Below are 10,552 nucleotides of genomic sequence, written 5' to 3' on the forward strand. Positions count from 1 at the left end.
AGAAGTGCCGAGTGGATGATCAATCTTGGCCTCCACTGGAGATCCCCAGCATCACAGATGCTAGTCAATTCGATTTACTCCATGTGATATCAAGAAACAGCTGAAGGCACAGGATAATGGAAAAGCTATGGGCCCTGACAATATTCTGGCAATAGTACTGAAGACCTGTGCTCCAGAACTTGCTGTGGTCCTAGCCAAGCTGTTCCAGTACAGCTACAACCCTGGCATCTACCCGGCCATGTGGAAAATTGCTCAGGTTTACCCTGTACACGAAAAGCAGGACATATCCAACCTGGCCAATTACTGCCCCATCAGTCTACTCTCAATCATCAGTAAAGTAATGGAAGGGGTCATCAACAGTGCTATCAAGCGATACTTGTTTAGCTCACTGATGCCCAGTTTGGGTTCTGCCAGTGCCGCTCGGCTCCTGACCTCATTACAGCCTTGGTTCAAAAATGGACAAAAGAGCTGAACTCCAGGGGTGAGGTGAGAGTGACTGCCCTTGACATGAAGGCCGCATTTGACCAAGTGTGGCATCAAGAAGCCCTAGCAAAACTGGAGTCAATGGGAATTAGGAGGAAAACTCTCTGCTGGTTTAGATTATACCTAGCACAAAGGAAGATGGTTGTTGGAGGTCAGTTAAATCAGCTCCAGGACATCACTGCAGGAGTTCCTCAGGGTAGTGTCCTCAGCCCAACCATCCTGAGCTGCATCATCAATGACCTTCCTTCCATAATGTCAGAAGTGGGGATGTTCACTGATGATTGCACGATGTTCAGCACCATTCATAACTCCTCAGATACTGAAGCAGTCCATGTCCAAATGCAGCATGACCTGGACAATATCCAGGCCTGGGCTGACAAGTGGCAAGTAACATTCGCGCCACACAAGTGTCAGGCAATGACCATCTCCAACAAGAGAGAACCCAGTCATCACCCCCACCCCCCACCCCCCCACCACTGAATCCCCCACTATCAACATCCTGGGAGTTACCGTTGACCAGAAACTGAACTGGACTAGCTACATAAATACTGTGGCTACAAGAGCAGGTCAGAGGCTAGGAATCCTGTGATGAGTAACTTACTGCCTGACTCCCCAAAGCCTGTCCACTATCTACAAGACACAAGTTAGGAGTGTGATGGAATACTCTCCACTTGCCTGGATGAGTGCAGCCCCCAGAACACTCAAGAAGCTTGATACTGTCCAGGACAAAGCAGCCCGCTTGATTGGCACCACATCCACAAACATTCAGTCCCTCCACTGCTGACGCACAGTAGCAGCAGTGTGTACCATCTACAAGATGCATTGCGGGAATTCACCAAGGCTCCTTCAACAGCATCTTCCAAACCCACGACCACTGCCATCTAGAAGGACAAGACCAGCAGATAGATGCGAACACCGCCAACTGGAATTTCCCCTTTAAGTCACTCACCATCCTGAGTTGGAAATATACTGCTGGTCCTTCACTGTCGCTGGGCCAAAATCCTGGAACTCCCTTCCTAACAGCACTGTGGATGTACCTACACCACATGGATTGCAGCAGTTCAAGAAGGCAGCTCACCATCTTCTTAAGGGCCATTAGGGATGGGCAACAGATGCTAGCCCAGCCAGCGAAGCCCATATCCCATGAATAAAAATAAAGAATGGAATCAAAGGTAATAAGGTGGCATGCAATGTGCCTGTGCTTCCATGATTATAGCTGAGCCATCTGAGAAGTGCATTAAGTCACATTTAAATAACAAAAGCTGGACAATTTCTTGGGGTAGCTTCCGCTCTACCACCATTACTTCACTGGATGGGCAGTGAAAATTGGATTCTGCTGCACTTCTATTAAGATAACACCAGCAGAGCAGGTGCAGCTCCAAGAAATTTCCCAGCTGTGGCTTCTAAAATAGGAGTAATATCTTGTGTGATTGCCACAGACTTTTCACAAAGCTTTGTCTTGGAAGTTTTACATGAGTTTGGTCATTTTTCACAATCAGGATAGAATGGTTGAATTAATTTCATGTTTGGGCTACCACGTGACCAAAAGTGGGATTGACCTTAATGGCTTTTTCTTAATCCATTTTTTTTCTATGAAATCCAGTTCCACTTCAGTATAGCCATCTTGGATTTATCTTCAAAGTGGTGAACATTGGAAATGTTTCAGAGGGATCCTGTTACAATTAACATAACTCCAAGTCATCTTGGGTTCCAAATTCCAATACACGTTGGACACAAAGCACTTTACAGCCAATTAATTTGTTTTGTAGTGTAGTGCCTGTTGTAGCACATGAAGCATAGCAGCCAAATTGCACACAGCAAGGTCTCACAAGCAACAATGAAACAACTGAGCAATCTGTTTTAGTGATGTTGATTTGATTAGGGCCTCTGATAAATTTAACTAGGGCACCTACAGAAGTGCTCTGCCCTTCTTAGAATAGTGTCAATGGATCTTTTATGTACTGAGAGGTCAGAGCCACTAGAATTGCATACAACTTTACAACACTGAAAAAGGTCGTTCAGCCCAACAGGTCAATGCCACTGTTTATGCTCTAGACCCCATGAGTGCTAGCTATTATGTTACCTGTCAATATTAAAATGAATGTACTGAGGGTAATTTGGTAAACATTAATGTTTATTGTTGGATTACAGTAAATAATTAAAACTCACACATCACCAGTACATTTTTAAAACATATAACAACTTCAGAATTATAGACGATTTCCAAATAAAGGCACAGGATTATATATTAAAATGAATGTTCATTAGAGCATTCCACTGTCCGTGCAGTATCAATTAATGCAGCACCTCTGTTTCAGTTAACAGTGAATACTGTTATTAGTACATACACATTTTTAAAGAAACTTGTTTTTCAATTTTTGTTTGTAAGGGAAAACATTGTTTTCATGTGTCATAAATTTATTCCATATGCATTGGTTGTCCACAGTTAGCAAACTAGTCTTTTCAAAATTCACACAACTTCTATGTCTGCAGCCCACAGCTGAAGGGACAAAAATAGTCTATTGTAATATCCTGCAAAACTTGAGACCAGTGCAAAAGGTCAGTTCGATCTGATATTTCAAGTAACAGATTTATCCTGGATGAGTCAACTGAGTTGGGCCAAATCTCTGAGCCAAAGGTAGTGGGTGAGAAATTGGGCTTATTAGTGTTATATTCCAGAAAGCCAGGTGTTGAAAGCTAAAACATGAGCCAATCTTTACACATTTTTAGAAACATTTACTTACAGATTAGACATTACAAACATGCATCTCAACAATAAGTTTGTCTCCAGTTAATAACCGCACCTGCATACAATGTAATGCAATTAATATACAATTAACGGATTTAGGGGGTCGGGCTGGTAGTTGGGGTGTGGGTGATAGTTGGTGAGTGGGTATAGGGAGTGTACTGCCGGTGGGGTGTGGGGCAGGGTGGGGTGATGGGGTCACTAATATAGTTAGCTAGGAATTACAAGTGGTTTTAACCCTATTAACATTTCCTGGGTAACTATTCTGCCAAGACAGTTGGAACCATCCAAAGTCTCTGATTTAAATTGGAGTTTTGGATGGCTCCCAGTGCAAGGTAATTGCTCATCGGAAGTTTGAACTACCCGAGCAATTGCCGTGCAGTTCTTGCATGGGAACTTCGGGGGGGCTCCCCCAGCACATCTTCTGGGGTACCTCCGGGGTACAATGCCCCAGAGATCGGAAGTCCTGGGCCAATATGTTGAATCACTCAGTCGCTTTTCAAAACCCCTAGCAACTAGCCCCACTTCAGCTTTAAAAGTCACATCTGCAAGGACTTTTTCAATATAAATTTACCTGTGACAAAGCTGGTTGACCCTTATCAGGTATCTCAGATTAAGCTCCAAACTGGCTCCAAGTATCTAACTCACTTTACTTTGCCTCTTATGAACTTATCCTTACGTTTATTGGCAGTTACCATCTTGTGCAATTGGAGGCTCCTTCTCCAGTACGTGATTGTTTTCTGATGTAAGAGTGACTTCCCTCAGTGTTCAAATGGTGTGTGTGATCATAGGCAGTGAATCATGCAGGTCAATGCCCGATATCCTAGTAGCAGTCATGATGCCTTCATTCTGTGGCAGTTCACTGTGCCAGCTACATTTGAGGTATCACAGCAAACTAAAGGGTGGCTACTGAATGACAATGAATGTGCGTTGTTGACATGGCTGATGATTCTGGTGTGCAAGCCACCCAGATGAGCCCATCTTGCATAAAATGAAAGCTATGCTGCCACATGAAGGCTGCAATTTTCCGGCCCTGTTGGCTCCGGGTGTCATGGTGGATGGGGCAGGGGTTGGGGGGCGGCGGCTGGTGGGGTGGCGGTGAACAATATGGCGAGAAGGCCAAAGATCGGTTTCACACCAGCCTGAAAGCACAGCGGGATTATCTGATGGTGTCCACCATGGCGGAATCCCATTGGAGGCTGGCGTGAACCCGATTTGCATACCACTAATGGCTCTGGCTCCGTCATGAAACAGCTCATGGAAGGTGGGAGGTCTCCGTTGTTTTTTCGGGTCTGCTTTGGAACATCACAGTTGTGGCCATGGGCTGCTACGGATGATCAGCAAGGGGTGGGGGAGAGGAAGATCCAGCTCTGAGTGGGAGAGAAGGGTGTACCGGTGGGGGTGGGAGAGGATGGTCTAGGTTTGACTAGGAGAGGAAGGGGTACCTGGGGGTGAGGTTGGGAGGAGGGAGTAGGGGGTGGAGGGTGTAACGGGGCAGAATGCAACAAGTGGGGAGGTAGACCTGCCTCCTCCTGCTGCAGACATGTGTCTGTGCAGTGACCATCAGATTGTGAACCCAAGTCTGCTCTAGATCTAGGTCCCACTGAGGTGTGTGTCCTTGCGCTGGTGGAGGCTGTGGGTAAGCACTGTGACAGGTCTTTCAGGCTGCTTATTTCCAGCTCTTCAATGGAGGAGGTGTCCTCTTGGCTGGAGGTGAGGATCTGGATGGAGCTGAGGGATTGGCTGGCTGAGGGCATTGGTCGCTTGGCAGAGCTCCCTGTGAACCAAATTAGAGATAATTAGTGCATAGCGCAGAGTCAAAAGCAAAACAGAGAGAGCACTCACAGTTGCGTTGAGAGGGGGATGATGTGTGCAGGATCCTCATGTGGGTGTTTGCCACCAACTTCACCGTCACTACAGGCACAGTCCATGTCCTTACTAGTCAGCACGATGGCACACTCCTCAAACTGAGTGAGGGGCCTAATGTGGGCCACTCCACCCCTGATCTGGGACCTCTCCCTGCTGATGTGAGCAGGCTTCTCCTGCATGAAAACAGATGGAGAGAGTGTGAGCAGGGCACATGACAGTGTGTGGAATGTTGGTGTGGTGAGCGGAGCCATGGACAGGATGAGGATGTGACCTCCAGAGGATATGAGCCTGATGAAGATGTGAGGGTGTGTGTGTGTGAGTTGGTGTGTTGTCCCTTGAGGTATGAGATACCTGTGGATGTGTGATGGGTTTGGGAGTGTGAGAGTTGAGAGTGATGAGGTGGTTAACTTACCCTGACGGAACGGATAAGAGCATTCATCCTCTTCCTGCACTGGATGGCTGACCTTCTTTGTGCTCCATTGGCGCTGACCGTCACTGCCATCCAGGCTGGATTGGTGACTCTGGTGGACTTCCTGCAGCCAGAGCAGGGCTAGAGGACATCATGGTGCCCTTCCACTGCGAGCAACTGGCACCCCAAAGAGGCATCACTATACTTGGGGGCTGCTGTCTTCTTTGCTTTTGGGGCCATCTGTCGAATGGAACAGTTGTGATCTGTAGACATGAAGTAGGCATGCGTTCTGGTGCACTTTAAATATGGAGCGAGGAAGCGTGAGGTCACGGCAGCACAGGCTTGTCCAAGCCTGCCCATCAGCAATCTTGTGTGTTTGCCATGAATGCATTATTAACAAGGTGAGACGCGCTGGGAATGGGATGATACGCCGTGAAAACCCACCTTTGCGGCCACATCCTTTTTCACGCCCGCTACTGCACTTTGTGCAAATCTAGGATGATTCTGCCTGAAATGTGATAAAGCAGAACATTGATGTGCTGAAACAACACTTGTGCTGCCTGGACCACTCCAGTGGAGCCCTACAGTACTTGGCAGACCGTATGTCAAGATTCCTGGTGGTCTGCTGCATGCTGCAAACTTCACCTTCATGAGGGGACAACCTTTACTACCAGCTTTGCAGTGAAAAGCTTATGAGAAGAAGGAAGAAAAGAGGAAGGAAAGAGGCAACTGACACTCAGGTGATCATGGAAACTTCATCCAAATGCAATAACCACAACCCTAATTCCCTTTTTGCCAACAGTTCCATACCTTACTTTTCCTTTGTCACTGGCTATCGGAGTATCTGCTTGGCCACAATGCAAATAGAGCCACCAAAAATAAACATTCGAAACTCAAATTGTCCCTTTGCATTGGAGCTTTGGTGTTCTGACCAATTAACGCTTTTACTCTGAAGTTCCAAATGACTCGACATGACCCTATTTGGTGATAGTAATTTTATATTTGATTCAGTATAAGCAAGACTTGATACATACAATGTCTGAGAAGTTACAAGGCACAGTCAGGAATAATATTACTTGTTATACCCTGGGTGTAATTACCTGTTATACCCTGTGATCTCCATGAGTCCACTTCCATTGGCCTGTGCCACAGGCATCTCCTGCTGTTTAGTGTGACACATGGTGGATACCTCTGTCAGCCTGTCCCTTCCTTGGCTACACCTGCTGGATGGTCCCCAAATCCTGGCCTAATGCCTCTACGTTTTGTGCTCAGGGAATCCCTTCTTATGCTTTCTGTACACAGCAAAGCCTATGGAGGCCGATTAACCAATCATTGCCTTGCTATGATGTAAGTTGTCCAATAACAAGAAATATCACAAACCATTCTGTCCACCCAGGCCAAGTTAAGTGTCTCATGATTTCTGATGTCATCTGCTTTTTCCTACTCTTGGACCCTGATTTGGATGCCAACATTTCAATACTAGAGCATGACCAAAGAAAGTAAAACATGGTGACCTTGGCACTCTACTGCCTTGTCTAGGATTCAAGGCACTCTTTCTTTCTCTATCTGGCCTCTGGAATTCTACTAAGGTATTTTTCTTCTGTTCTACACAGCATTCTATCTGTTTTCATGCTCTGTTTGAATTTCTGCTGAAGTAACCTTTTTTTAAAAAAAATTTTTAATTACAATTTTTTTTTTATTGTCATCTGCCTTTTCTCATCCTATCTTGTTTTCTTTTTGGCAGCCTCTGCTTGGCACTGTTAGATCTCAAGCCTTACTACCAAACTATTCATCTTTTTTAAAAATTTCCCAACGCTTCTTTTTACTTTCTACCTCATTCCAAGCCTGTGGCTTCAGCATCAGGTCCCACTTCATCTCTACCTCCCTAACAGGTGAACTTTGCATACAATTCACAATGGGATAAAAATTGGGCCGGTTCCCCAAAAGGCGGTTGATACTCTTCACAAGCTTTTCACGCAAATGCTGAAGTTAAAAATGAACCCCATATTGTATTTACCTACTAACCCCACCCTGATGGCTTGATGCTTCTGAGCAACTTTTCGCATATTATTAAAAACTTGTTCACAGGAAACTGAGCATAGCATAAATTATGTGAGTAATCTTCTGTCTGAAACAAAACTTTTTTGAGGGGTTCAGAATTTTATATCCAAAAAATTTTATTGATGGCTCGTAAAACACAGACATGTTCCATCTTATTTTAACAGCATTATTGCAGTTTTATTAAAAAGAGGTAAAATAAATTGTAGAAATAAACAATTGAACCTGAGTGTCAAATGTTAAGAAAAAGTTCAGTAAGCAAGTAACAGTTCAATGTAACATTTATACATTATTCTGTGTGATACACATTTAACTAATTTACAGGTCATCCAGTCCATCAAGTTTGCTGCATCATTTTATTAGCTAAAATATGTTATTACATTTTTTTATTTATAATTTAGCTGGAGAAGAATGCTAAATGTGGAATCATGTTTATCCTCATACTTATTATCATCGAGTGTAATCATAAAATGTCAAATAGACTTTGAAGATTTGTTGAGAACTTCTCAGCATACCTAGTAAAACAATATTTTGTTTAGTTGGTTGGCCATTATCCTACAGAAGCATTTTCATTAGTCAAAATATTTGTACTGTAAGCTAATCAGCCTTACATATCACAAGATAATTTATCAAAGAATGCTGAAGAACATAATTTGTCTGAGAGGATCATAGTAAAGTGAAAAATCCTGCATAGCTACTTGACAGATTTATTCAGATTTGGATGATTTATTCAGACAGCACTCATACGGGTTTATTGAATGCTCCTGCATCACTTAAAGCTGCAACCTTTGCAGAACCCCCTAACTGGTGCCACTGGCAATGACAAATTACTAAATATGATAGTTACACTGTCTACATTGACAACGAATTAAGTTCTGTGGTAAGCTCAATATTCTAAAACTTTTTCACCTTGAAGATGTATCCTCTCCTTTGCCCAGGTATCCTTAAATGCTTCTGAACAATATCACACAAAGTCGTGAATAGGAATGTACCAAAATTTGCAACTTCAGCAGTAAGAATGAAATAAATATAAAAATAAGGATATCATATGAATTGGAATAGAGAAGAAATTATGAAGTGTTCAGAGCTAAAACTAATATTTAGACATGTATTAAATAGAGCTGTTGATCCTCATAATACCCTACTTTAAAACCTTTCAAATATTAATATTTAAGGCTCAAGTCCTCAAGATTTAATCTTAAACTTAATCTCACATTGAGAATTTACTAATTTACTAACATGTGAAAGACTAAATTTTAATTCTGTATTTATACAAAAGGTGCCTATAACATTTATGAATACATGCTTTGACGATAGTCTTCAGTTTTTTCTTTCTTCTCAACAGTCCTTGACTCTATCATGCTTTAGTAACTAAAGATTAATTGTACCTTGGCTGCACCATAGCTATCCAGCTCCTATTCCAAAGAAGCAATAACTATTAGATAAGTTTGAGAGTACCTTATTTGAGAGTAAAAAGACCATTTCTCGTGCTCTGATCTATCTTGTGAAACATATGCATATGTTTTGCTTTACTTACATAATGATTATTTAAATAATCATCTTTCTGTTCAGCGAGCGATATTTTGACGCCTCCCACCCACCAGGAACGGGGTGGTATTGCACTGGAAATGACTTCCTGTACAATTCCTGCCATTGTTATGGCTGCTGCAACTTCTCCTGGGCCTACTGCTGTGCTTTCAATAAGACTCTTCATAACCTTGGTGTCATACTGGACCCTGATACGAGTATCCAACCAACTACCCGCGCCATCACCTAGACTGCCTATCCCATTGTCTATAACATTGCCGACTTTGTCTGTACCTCAGTTCATCTGCTGCCAAAATCCTCATCCATCCATTTGTGACCTTTAGACTAGACTGTTCCAATGCAATCCTGTCCAAGTTTCATTCTACCCTCTGTAAACCTGAGGTCATTCAAAACTCTGCAGCGTGTTACCCTCAAAGTTCTGTTCACCTATCATCCCTGTGCTTGCTGACCTACATTGGCTCCTAGCCAAGCAACACTTCAATTTTAAAATTTTCATCGTGTTCTCAAATCCCTCCATGATGACGCAACCTCCATGCACCCCTCCCCACCCTTCTCCCTCCATCTTTGTAATCTTCTCCAGTCCCACATCCCTTTGAGATATATGCACTCATCTAATTCTGGCCTCTTGAGGGTCCCTGATTTTAATTGCTCCACCATTGGCGGCTATCCCTTCAGCTGCTGAGGCCCTAAGCTCTGGAATTCCCTCCCTGAATCTCTCTGTCTCTCTTTTCTCCTTTAAGATGCTCCTTAAAACCTACCTCTTTGACCAAGACTTTGACTACCTGCCCTAATATTTCCTTATGTGGTTCAGTGTCTAATGTTGCTTTATAACATTCCTGTAAAATTCCTCAGGACAGTTTATTGCATTATGTAAATATACATTGTAGTTGTTGCAAGTCAGACTCCTGCACCACTCAGTCCCAAAATTATACAGTAAAACATGTCTATGTTTAGATTTAGAACGCTAACTGATGCTAGGTGGAGCATGTGTGGTGCATGGCCCCCATAGTACATTCCTAAAATGTTAAACAGGGTCCTATGTACATTGGACGCCATCTCTCATAGATTTACCCACTCACCTAATTTGTCCATATCTCTACATAACTTCCTGCAGCCATCTACACAACTTCCTGTTCCTCCTAACTTAGAGTCATCTGTCAAATTGGTATGGAAACAGTCACATATACGTTAGACTGTGTAAGGGTGACAGGTGTATTTCTCTCAGGGGAATTATTGAACCTCATGCTCACTTTTACAGATATCTGCTTTTTTTCTTACTAAGTGTTTTAAACTGAATTCAAATCTCAACATGTCATGATGGCATTTGACTTCATGTCCTTTGGATTATTATTCCAGTTACATAATCAGTCTGCTGCCTTACCCAGTGATTATTGAGTATGCCGTTTTGGACTGTGTTTCGAATAGCTCTGCTATACAAA

This window comes from Cetorhinus maximus, chromosome 11, assembly GCF_964194155.1.
Source record: "Cetorhinus maximus chromosome 11, sCetMax3.hap1.1, whole genome shotgun sequence".
NCBI classification, from domain to species: Eukaryota; Metazoa; Chordata; class Chondrichthyes; order Lamniformes; family Cetorhinidae; genus Cetorhinus; species Cetorhinus maximus.